Below are 12154 nucleotides of genomic sequence, written 5' to 3'. Positions count from 1 at the left end.
TCCCTTGGACTGCAAGGAGATTCAACCAGTCCATCCTAAAGGAGATCAGTCCTGGGTGTTCATTGGAAGGACTGATGCTAAAGCTGAAACTCCAGTACTTTGGCCACCTCATGCGAAGAGTTGACTCATTGGAAAAGACTCTGATGCTGGGAGGGATTGGGGGCAGGAGGAGAAGGGGACAACAGAGGATGAGATGGCTGGATGGCATCACTGACTCGATGGACATGAGTCTGAGTGAACTCTGGGAGTTGGTGATGGACAGGGAGGCCTGGCATGCTGCGATTCATGGGGTCGCAAAGAGTCGGACACGACTGAGCAGCTGCTCTGATCTGAACCCCATTTTCAGTGCTGAAGACCTCCAGGCTGAGTCTGTAGGACTGAGTTGGAGCACAAAAGCAGAGACACCATGTGATCTTGGGGCTTCACATGGCCTAAGAAGAGCAGTCTGTACCCTGGGGTACACCAGGGAGGGCTGCAGGGCTCCCAAAGGGAAGGCGAGCCAAAGGCCCCCACACCCCAGGATGCCACAGCTGTGGCCCCACCAATGTCCCAGTGGTGCGGCAGGAGCCTCCCCGCTAGGCCCATCACAGCTTCCACTGGCCACCTGCATCTCTGCAAGCAGTATGCCTGCCGGGAGCAGGGAGGGTGCAGGGAGAGACCCTGTCTGTGAGCTCCGTTCCTCCCAACTGCAGGAAGGCAGGGACCGCTGTTTGTTTCCGCAGCCAAGGGTGGGGGAGGGGCACCGGCACGGTGCGGCATGGAGCGGGGCGTGGTGCGCTGTGGGGGAAAGCGAGGAGGACGGTCGCTTTTGGAGACAAACTACGAAATGAGCTCAGAGTAAAGCAGAACCATGCATTGTCACCCAAGGGAGACGCACCCTCAGTCCACAAGACCAACCCTGAGTACTAATAACATGTCTAAAGACAGACTGTCTCTGTCACAGCAGGGTGGCCAGCTCTGAAAGCATAGGAAAAGGGAGTCACCGACAGACCAGCCTCTCCTGAGCAGTGTCCAAGGGAAATGGTGGCTCCATTTCAGCTGATCAAAAATAGAAATGGTAACTAAGTCAAAAAGAGAAAGACAACATACGATATCACTTATACATGGAATCTAAGAAATGACACAAATAAACTTATTTATGAAACAGAAACAGGCCCACTGATACAGAGAACAGATCTGTGGTTGCTACCGGAGTGGGTAGCCTTTCCCTTATCCAGGGGATCTTCCCAACCCAAGGATTGAACCCAGGTTTCCCACATTGCAAACGGATTCTTTACCAACTGAGCCATCAGGGAAGCCCTCAAAAAAAGGGGGGGAGTAGGGTGGGGAATTTGGGATTAGCAGAAGCAAACTATTATATGTAGGATAGATAAACAATAAGGCACAATATAGCACAGGGAACTATATTCAATATCCTGTGATAAATCTTAATGGAAAAGAATATGAAAAGAATGCACGTATAACTGAATGACTTTGCTGTATAGCAAAAATTAACACAATATTGCAAATCAACTATACTTCAATAAATATTTTGGAAATAAAAAGTCATTACACAAAAAAAAAAACAAAAGTAAAACAAAGAAATGCTTGACTTCAGAGGTTCTGGAGGAAGGTGGGGCCACATTGGGAATGGTGGCTGACTCAGACCACCATTGACCACCCAATGTGCACAAGTCATCGCTGCATGCCCACTATGACCCTTTCTGATAACCAGGCCTGCCACATGACTGGCCAACAGAAGGAAAGGCTCTGGTTCAGGCCCCATAAACCTCTGCCAGGCAGTTATAATTCTCACCAGTGACTAACCAGTGGATGTGTATGATTCTGCCTCCCTCTTCTGTGGCTTTGGAGGTGTGGGTCAGCTTCCCTGAGTCCTATGGGCTTGAAGACGCTGACCAGATACAGATTCTGAGCTCTGAGGGCGTTGGACTAGGGGCTATGGGAAGTCCACCAAAGGAAGAACTACCCTATAGATTCAGCCTCTCCCCCAGTGTCTGCAGGCACATTCTCTACCCAAAGTGGGTGCTTGGTGTAGGATGGATGAGAGACAGATGGACACACAGAAGAACATAAAAGTTACTGCAAGATTAACTAATCTCCTGGCCTCAAGAGCTGAGACTTGCTCACCATGTGGGACAGCTCCTTGGCTGTATCTTTGTTCTTTCCTCTCCCCAATGTGCCCAGCCCATTTGATCTGGAATCCAGCAGCAGGGTTGGGGCCAGTGAACTTCACAGAGTCGGGAGAGGAGACTGTCCTCCTCACTGGAGGTCACCCCTGTCCAGCTCTAGAAAGGAGGAGTGGGTGGGATAGGAAACCCATTCCTCAGGACAGTGCCCTGCTTGAAACCATGCAACTCAGATTGGGACTTGAACCCACAGACTTTTAACTGAGATCACACACCTGGTCTCAGGACTTAGTAAAGCTCATGTTCTTGCTGTCTTATTACAGAAAGAATTCAGTGAGAGACAAAGTGATAGGTAAGAAATGGATTCATTTAGAGAGAAACACACTCCACAGACAGAGTGTAGACCATCTCAGAAGGTGAGAGGCCCTGAGACATGGGGTAGTTAGTTTCTAGGGACTGAGTACAAGCTTCCTCTGTCCATGGAATTTTCCAGGCAAGAATACTGGAATGAGGGCCATTCCCTTCTCCAGGGGATCTTCCTGACCCAGGGACTGAACCCAGGTGTCTGTGCATTGCAGGCAGATTCTTTACCATCTGAGTCACCAGGGAAGCCTCAAATAGGCTAATGGGTTGGGAGGATTATTCCAACTATTCTGGGGAAGGAGGGATTTCCAGGAATTGGGCCACCACCTACTTTTTGGCCTTTTATGGTTAGCCTCCGAACTGTCATAACTCTGGTGGGTGTGTTATTTAGATGCTAATGCGTTACAATGAGCAAATAATGAGGATCAAGGTCCACTGGAAGTCAACTCTTTTGCTTTCACGGACCTCGTTGGTTTTAACCAGTTTTGTCATGTCCTCTGGCTATGTCATTCTTTTAAAGTTGTGCCCTGCCCCCTTCCCTCCTGTTTCATCCTGAGAGCCACATTTCTTGGGCAGCCATCTTCTGGGACCGTCTGTGGCTAATAACACAAGAGATAGGAGTTTTTTAGAATTTGTTTGTTTTGGTATACAGCATGAAGAAGTCTCCACCAAGCTCTGGACATTGTCCAGGCAGTCAGCATGGACATACGGCAAATGGTTCTGAAACAGGAGGGAAGAGGGCAGGGCACATCCTTTGAAAAGATGAACATAGCTCAAGGACAAAACAAACTGATTAGAATCAAATGGGTCTGAGATGGCAGACAAGTCAACTTCCACTAGACCTTGATCCTGAGTATATGCTCATTGTAACACATCAGCAAGCTAAAAGACACACCGAGAGGCACCGTGACAGTTCCAAAGCTGACCATCAAAGACCAAAAATTGGGAGTGGAAATTGGGCCCAATTCCTGGAAATCTCCACCCTCTCAACTGCAAATTGGCACTTACCAAGAGCACTGCCCATGACTGAACAACAAAGGCATTTGCCCCCTGCTTCTACGGAGATTGAACCCCATGCTGCTCTAGCTGTTGACCTTCAACAACCCCTGAGGGAGTTCAGGGTGGAGTGAGGCACTCTGTGCTCCAGGGAATCTGGTGGGATAGGTCTTCAGACAGTTGGATGTTTTAGGAACAGATTTTATGATCTCAATCCTTGCATCTCCTCATATCTAGAGAAGCACTAAATCCCTTCATGGTGACATCAGACCCTCATGACTAACAAAAAACCTTTTGTAAATTGAGTGCTTCATGGTATTGAACTCCCCCTTCACCAAAACCTTATATATTGACCTTTCCATACTGCTGCTTTGGAGCGGTCTCTCAGAGCCATCTGAGATGCTGCCTCCCGGGCTGCAGTCCTCATTTTGCCCCAAATAAAACTTAACTCACAACTCTCAAGCTGTACATCTTTTTTCAGTTGACAACCGCTTCCCCAAAACAGTTGGAATAAGCTTCTCATTCATTAGCCTATGAAATTACCTGGCCCATAAAAACTAACCACACCACCTGCTGAGGCCTCGTTTGCTCTCTGGAATGGCCCACACTCCTGTCTGTGGAGTGTGCTTCTAAGGCTGCACTTGCCCTCTGAGATGGCAAACTCTGTCAGCAAAGTGTTTCTCTCTAAATAAATCCACTTCTTACCTATCACTTTGTCTTTCACTGAATTCTTTCCCCAATGAGACATCAAGAACCTGAGGCTAGGTCCTAAAACCAGGTCTATGATCTCAGTTGGAAGACTGTGGGTTTGGGCTAGCTTTGAGTACAGGCCGCATGGATTCAAATCCCAAACTGAGGGAAATGGTTTCAGATTCTGCCCAAGGCAGTTCTCAGTCTGTACCTGACAACACCTTACCCAGAGCAGAAACAGGCACCCCAGGACCAGAGGATAGAGAATCAAACTTCTCAAACCGTGTTCACTTTCATGATTACCATGGTGTTCCCCACCCTTCCCACTGCCCCATTTTTTTTCTGGACTGTTCTACGGGTGGAAGGAACTGGGAATTTGGAGTTCAGAGACCATGGTTCCAGACCAGTCAGGGCTTCTGGGTACATTTGTATGCCTTGTACCCCCAAATAACTGGCAGATCGACTTCTGCTGCCAGCTGTGTGTCTATAGGACTGAGTTCATCCAAAGGTACTGATACCAAGCTGGACCCTTTGACCCCCATTTCTTGATTACAGGAAATACGCGTCATTCAGCCTCTACGACCTTCCATGAGTTCCAAGGAGCAGGTTCAAACTGTTGCTAACCAGGGAAGGGAAAGAATGTAGAGATAAGGAACAGTCAAAAGAGATAATAGTGCAGCTTTGGGGCAGGGTTCTGACTCCCCATCAAGGGATACACATATGAATATCTTTGAGTTGTTTGGAAGATACTGAAACCCCCACCAGTTCAGTTCAGTTCAGTCGCTCAGTTGTGTCTAACTGTTTGTGACCCCACGAATCACAGCACGCCAGGTCTCCCTGTCCATCACCAACTCCCGGAGTTCACTGAGACTCATGTCCATCGAGTCAGTGATGCCATCCAGCCATCTCATCCTCTGTCGTCCCCTTCTCCTCCTGCCCCCAATCCCTCCCAACATCAGAGTCTTTTCCAATGAGTCAACTCTTGGCATGAGGTGGCCAAAGTACTGGAGTTTCAGCTTTAGCATCATTTCTTCCAAAGAAATCCCAGGGCTGATCTCCTTCAGAATGGAGTGGTTGGATCTCCTTGCAGTCCAAGGGACTCTCAAGAGTCTTCTCCAACACTACAGTTCAAAAGCATCAATTCTTCGATGCTTAGCTTTCTTCACAGTCCAACTCTCACATCCATACATGACTACTGGAAACTATAGCCTTGACTAGACAGACCTTTGTTGGCAAAGTAATGGCTCTGCTTTTCAATATGCTATCTAGGTTGGTCATAACTTTTCTTCCAAGGAGTAAGCGTCTTTTAATTTTATGGCTGCAGTCACCATCTGCAGTGATTTTTGAGCCCCCAAAAATAAAGTCTGACACTGTTTCCACTGTTTCCCCATCTATTTGCCATGAAGTGATAGGACTGGATGCCATGATCTTTGTTTTCTGAATGTTGAGTTTTAAGCCAACTTTTTCACTCTCTTCTTTCACCTTCATCAAGAGGCTTTTTAGTTCCTCTTCACTTTCTGCCATAAGGGTGGTGTCATCTGCTTATCTGAGGTTATTGATTTTTCTCCCAGCAATTTCAGCCCAGCATTTCTCATGATGTACTCTGCATATAAGTTAAATAAGCAGGGTGACAATATACAGCCTTGATGTACTCCTTTTCCTATTTGGAACCAGTCTGTTGTTCCATGTCCAGTTCTAACTGCTGCTTCCTGACCTGCATATAGGTTTCTCAAGAGGCAGATCAGGTGGTCTGGTATTCCCATCTCCACCAGGTGGGAGAAATTAACAAAATGCTGCCCACAAGACCAGTTGTGGGTACTTTCCTCCCGCTTACCTCACCACCATCCAATCAGAAAAATGTCCTCAAGCTGAGCATGCCCTCTTTGAACCATTACTATTGATATAAAACCTCTCACTACACGCTCCAGGTTAGGACACAGGGTTCTGAAGGTATTAGCTGCTATACCTCCCTTTGCCTGGCAAAACAATAAAGCTATTCTTTTCTGCCTCAACCAAAACTCTGTCTCTGAGAATTAATTTGGGCTCAGGGCATAGAAGCGGATTCAGCTTCAGTGCCATATGAGCTGGTAGGGGTCAAGGCCCTCCCATTACTCAGCTGTGAGGGTTTAGGAAAGCCATGGCATCTTCTCCAGGTCTTAGCTTTCTCACCTGTAAATTGGGGGTAATGTTGATACCCTGACCAACTCCAAATTCACTTTCCTTGCTGCACAACAGGTCAATAAATCCTAGAGACAGAGTGTTAAGGCAAGGAGTGTGACTTTATTGGGAAAGCCAGCAGACCAAGAAGATGGCAGACTAATGTCTCAAAATAACCAAATTATCAGGGTCTGGATGCCAGATTCTTTCACAGAAGAGAGACGAAGGGAAGTTGGGAAATAAAAGGGCAGACTAGAGGAAGAGGTGGTGAGGAAGTAAGTTAGAAAGGGCTATCAATCTTGAAAACCACTTCCAGGAATGGCCAGTCCATGGAAGGAATGTGTTAATATCTTCTTTCCCGTTCAGTTCAGTTCAGTCACTCAGTTGTGTCTGACTCTTTGCAATCCTGTGGACCGCAGAATGCCAGGATTCCCTGTCCATCACCAACTCCTGTAGCTTGCTCAAACTCATGTCCATCGAGTCAGTGATGCCATCCAACCATCTCATCCTCTGTCGTCCCCTTCTCCTCCTGCCTTCGATCTTTCCCAGTATCAGGGTCTTTTCCAATGAGTCAGTTCTTTGCATCAGGGGGCCAAAGTATTGGAGTTTCAGCTTCAGCATCAGTCCTTCCAATGAATATTCAGGGCTGATCTCCTTCAGAATGGACTGGTTGGATCTCCTTGCAGTCCAAGGAACTCTCAAGAGTCTTCTCCAACACTACAGTTCAAAAGCATCAATTCTTCAGTGCTCATCTTTCTTTATAGTCCAACTCTCACATGACTCCCAGAAAAAACATAGCTTTGACTATATGGACTTTTGTCGGCAGAGTAATGCCTCTGCTTTTTAATATGCTTACTAGGTTGGTCATAGCTTTTCTTTCAAGGAGTAAGCATCTTTTAATTTCATGGCTGCAGTCACCTTCTGCAGTGATTTTGGAGCCCCCCAAAATAAAGTTTGACACTGTTTCCACTGTTTCCCCATCTATTTCCCATGAAGTGATGGAACCAGATGCCATGATCTTAGTTTTTTGAATGTTGAGTTTTAAGCCAGCTTTTTCACTCTCCTCTTTCACTTTCATCAAGAGGCTCTTTAGTTCCTGTTTGCTTTCTGCTATAAGGGTGGTGTCATCTGTGTATCTGAGGTAATTGATATTTCTCTTGGCAATCTTGATTCCAGCTTGTGCTCCATCCAGCCTGGAATTTCACATGATGTACTCTCTATAAAGAAATGCAGAAAAGCAAAATGGCTGTCTGGGGAGGCCTTACAAACAGCTGTGAAAAGGAGAAAAGGAAAGATATAAGCATCTGAATGCAGAGTTCCAAAGAATAGCAAGGAGAGATAAGAAAGTCTTCCTCAGTGATCAATGCAAAGAAATAGAGGAAAACAATAGAATGGGAAAGATTAGAGATCTCTTCAAGAAAATTAGAGATACCAAGAGAACGTTTCATGCAAAGATGGGCTCAATAAAGGACAGAAATGATATGGACCTAAGAGAAGCAGAAGATATTAAGAAGAGATGGTAACAATACACAGAAGAACTATACAAAAAAGATCTTCACGACCCAGATAATTACGATGGTGTGATCACTCTCCTAGAGCCAGACATCCTGGAATGTGAAGTCAAGTGGGCCTTAGAAAGCATCACTACGAACAAAGCTAGTGGAGGTGATAGAATTCCAGTTGAGCTATTTCAAATCCTGAAAGATGATGCTATGAAAGTGCTGCACTCAATATGCCAGCAAATTTGGAAAACTCAGCAGTGGCCACAGGACTGGAAAATGTCAGTTTTCATTCCAATCCCAAAGAAAGGCAATGCCAAAGAATGCTCAAACTACCGCACAATTGCACTCATCTCACATGCTAGTAAAGTAATGCTCAAAATTCTCCAAGCCAGGCTTCAGCAACATGTGAACCATGAACTTCCAGATGTTCAAGCTGGTTTTAGAAAAGGCAGAGGAGCCAGAGATCAAATTGCCAACATTTGCTGGATCATTAAAAAAGCAAGAGAGTTCCAGGAAAACATCTATTTCTGCTTTATTGACTATGCGGACTATTTCTGCTTTATTTGACTGTGTGGATCACAATAAACTGTGGAAAATTCTGAAAGAGATGGGAATACCAGACCACCTGACCTGCCTCTTGAGAAATCTGTATGCAGGTCAGGAAGCAACAGTTAGAACTGGACATGGAACAATAGATGGGTTCCAAATAGGAAAAGGAGTATGACAAGGCTGTATACTGTCACCCTGTTTATTTAACTTATATGTAGAGTACATCATGAGAAACACTGGGCTGAAGGAAGCACAAGCTGGAATCAAGATTGCTGGAAGAAATATCAATAACCTCAGATATGCAGATGACACCACCCTTATGGCAGAAAGTGAAGAGAAACTAAAGAACCTCTTGATGAAAGTGAAAGAGGAGAGTGAAAAAGTTGGCTTAAAGCTCAACATTCAGAAAACAAAGATCATGGCATCCAGTCCCATCACTTCATGGCAAATAGATGGGGAAACCGTGGAAACAGTGTCAGACTTTATTTTTGGGGGCTCCAAAATCACTGCAGATGGTGATTGGAGCCATGAAATTAAAAGACGCTTACTCCTTGGAAGGAAAGTTATGACCAACATAGACAGCATATTAAAAAGCAGAGACATTACTTTGTCAACAAAGGTCTGTCTAGTCAAGGCTATGGTTTTTCCAGTAGTCATGTATGGATGTGAGAGTTGGACTATAAAGAAAGCTGAGCACCGAAGAATTGATGCTTTTGAACTGTAGTGTTGGAGAAGACTCTTGAGAGTCCCTTGGACTGCAAGGAGATCCAACCACTCCATTCTGAAGGAGATCAGCCCTGGATGTTCATTGGAAGGATTGATGCTAAAGCTGAAACTCCAATATTTTGGCCACCTGATGCAAAGAGCTGACTCATTTGAAAAGACCCTGATGTTGGGAAAGATTGAAGGCAGGAGGAGAAGGGGACAACAGAGGATGAGATGGTTAGATGGCATCACGGACTCAATGGACATGAATTTGAGTGGACTCCAGGAGTTGATGATGGACAGGGAGGCCTAGCGTGCTGTGGTTTATGGGGTTGCAAAGAGATGGACACGATTGAGCGACTGAACTGAACTGACTGAACTGAACTCTGTATATAAGTTAAATACAGCCTTGACAAATTCCTTTCCCAATTTGAAACTGGTCTGTTGTTCCACGTCCAGTTCTAACTGTTGCCTCTTGACCTGCATACAGATTTCTCAGGAGGCAGGTCGGGTGGTCTGGTATTCCCATCTCTTGAAGAATTTTCCACAGTTTGTTGTGATCCACACAGTCAAAGGCTTTGGAATAGTCAATAAAGCAGAAATAGATGTTTTTCAGGAACTCTCTTGCTTTTTGATGATCAAAAGATGTTGACAATTTGATCTCTGGTTCCTCTGCCTTGTCTACATCCAGCTTGAACATCTGGAAGTTCACAGTTCAGATACTGTTGAAGCCTGGCTTGGAAAATTTTGAGCTATATTTTGCTAGTGTGTGAGATGAGGGCAATTGTGCACTAGTTGGAACATTCTTTGGCATTGCCTTTCTTTGGGATTGGAATGAAAACTGACCTTTTCTAGTCCTGTGGCCACTGCTGAGTTTTCCAAATTTGCTGGCATATTGGTTGCAGCGCTTTCACAGCATCATTTTTTACAATTTGAAATAGCTCAAGTGGAATTCCATCACCTCAACTAGCTTTGTTCGTAGTGGTGCTTCCTAAGACTCACTTGACTTCACATTCCAGGAAGTCTGGCTCTAGGTGAGTGATCACATCATCATGATTATCTAAGTCATGAAGATCTTTTTTGTATAGTTCTTCTGTGTATTGTTACCACCTCTTCTTAATATCTTCTGCTTCTGTTAGGTCCATACCATTTCAGTCCTTTATTGTGCCCTTCTTTGCATGAAAACTTCCCTTGGTATCTCTAATTTTCTTGAAGAGATCTCTAGCCTTTCCCATTCTATTGTTTTCCTCTATTTCTTTGCATTGATCACTGAGGAAGGCTTTCTCATCTCTCCATGTTATTCTTTGGAACTCTGCATTCAAATGGGTATATCTTTCCTTTTCTCCTTTGCCTTTCTCTTCTCTTCTTTTCACAGCTATTTGTAAGCCCTCCTCAGACAACAATTTTGCCTTTTTGCATTTCTTCGGGATGGCCTTGATCACTGCCTCCTGTACAATATCATGAACCTCTGTCCATAGTTCTTCAGGCACTCTATCAGACCTAATCCCTTGAATCTATTTGTCGTTTCCACTGTATAGTCGTAAGGAATTTGATTTAGATCATACCTGAATGGTCTAGTGGTTTTCCCTACTTTATTCAATTTAATGATCTGAGCTACAGTCAGCTCCTGATCTTGTTTTGGCTGACTGTATAGAGCTTCTCCATCTTTGGCTGCAGATACAATCAATCTGACTTCAGTATTGACTATGGTGATGTCCATATGTAGAGTCTTCTCTTGTGTTGTTGGAAGGGGATTCTCTTCTTCAGGATCCTGACTTGCTGAGAGATCAAGGAACAACTTTCTCAGCTTCCTTTTCCTTGATCCCAAGTTTACAAACTCCTTTCCTGCAGCACTGATGGACAGGGTCATATTATCTCCCTGGGAGCTGAAGAAAGGTGAGTGACTGTTAACTTTTGTTAACACTCATGCAGGTTCTCTGAGGCAGGCCATTACGTATAAATATATTTTCAAAAGCAAGAAACAGTTCCAAGACAGAGTCAGAATTGGCTCTTCCCTGCAACAATACTTGTTCTGCCCACTTGACAGGCATAGGTCAGTGACACGTGGGACCTCAGTGTTTTGTGAATCATGAGGATGCTGGCCCACTTGGGCAGGCCCTCCTCCAGCGCTCTCCTATGATCCCACCCTGGCCTCCTAGTGTGCCTGGACCCTGGTCCAGCTCCCCTCCGGAGACCTGGCAGGGCTCTGGGACCCTGCCCCTGTTGTATCTGCTCACATCCCTATCCTTTTATTTCTCCTTCAAGACATCTTCTCAGTTTACTGTTAATTTTCTTAATTGATTCATATTTTCTTAATTATTATAAAAGTAATCAAATGTCCTGGTTAAAAAAAAAATGCAAACAGCTCACTGAGATAGAAGATGAAAAGGAGAGGTTTTCCTTTTCCAAGCTTCTCAAGCCCCTCCTGTATCAGTAGCTTCAGTTCAGTTCAGTTCAGTCACTCAGTCGTGTCTGACTCTTTGCGACCCCATGAATTGCAGCACGCCAGGCCTCCCTGTCCATCACCAATGCCCGGAGTTCACTCAGACTCACGTCCATAGAGTCAGTGATGCCATCCAGCCATCTCATCCTCTGTCGTCCCCTTCTTCTCCTGCCCCCAATCCCTCCCAACATCAGTCTTTTCCAATGAGTCAACTCTTGGCATGAGGTGGCCAAAGTACTGGAGTTTCAGCTTTAGCATCATTCCTTCCAAAGAAATCCCAGGGCTCATCTCCTTCAGAATCGACTGGTTGGATCTCCTTGCAGTCCAAGGGACTCTCAAGAGTCTTCTCCAACACCACAGTTCAGAAGCATCAATTCTTTGGCGCTCAGCCTTCTTCACAGTCCAACTCTCACAGCCATACATGACCCCTGGAAAAACCATAGCCTTGACTAGACGGACCTTTGTTGGCAAAGTAATGTCTCTGCTTTTCAATATGCTATCTAGGTTGGTCATAACTTTTCTTCCAAGGAGTAAGTGTCTTTTAATTTCATGGCTGCAATCACCATCTGCAGTGATTTTGGAGCCCCAAAAAATAAAGTCTGACACTGTTTCCCCATCTATTT

The sequence above is a fragment of the Bos javanicus genome, chromosome 18, assembly GCF_032452875.1.
Source record: "Bos javanicus breed banteng chromosome 18, ARS-OSU_banteng_1.0, whole genome shotgun sequence".
Lineage (NCBI taxonomy): Eukaryota > Metazoa > Chordata > Mammalia > Artiodactyla > Bovidae > Bos > Bos javanicus.
This window is presented reverse-complemented; position numbering follows the sequence as displayed.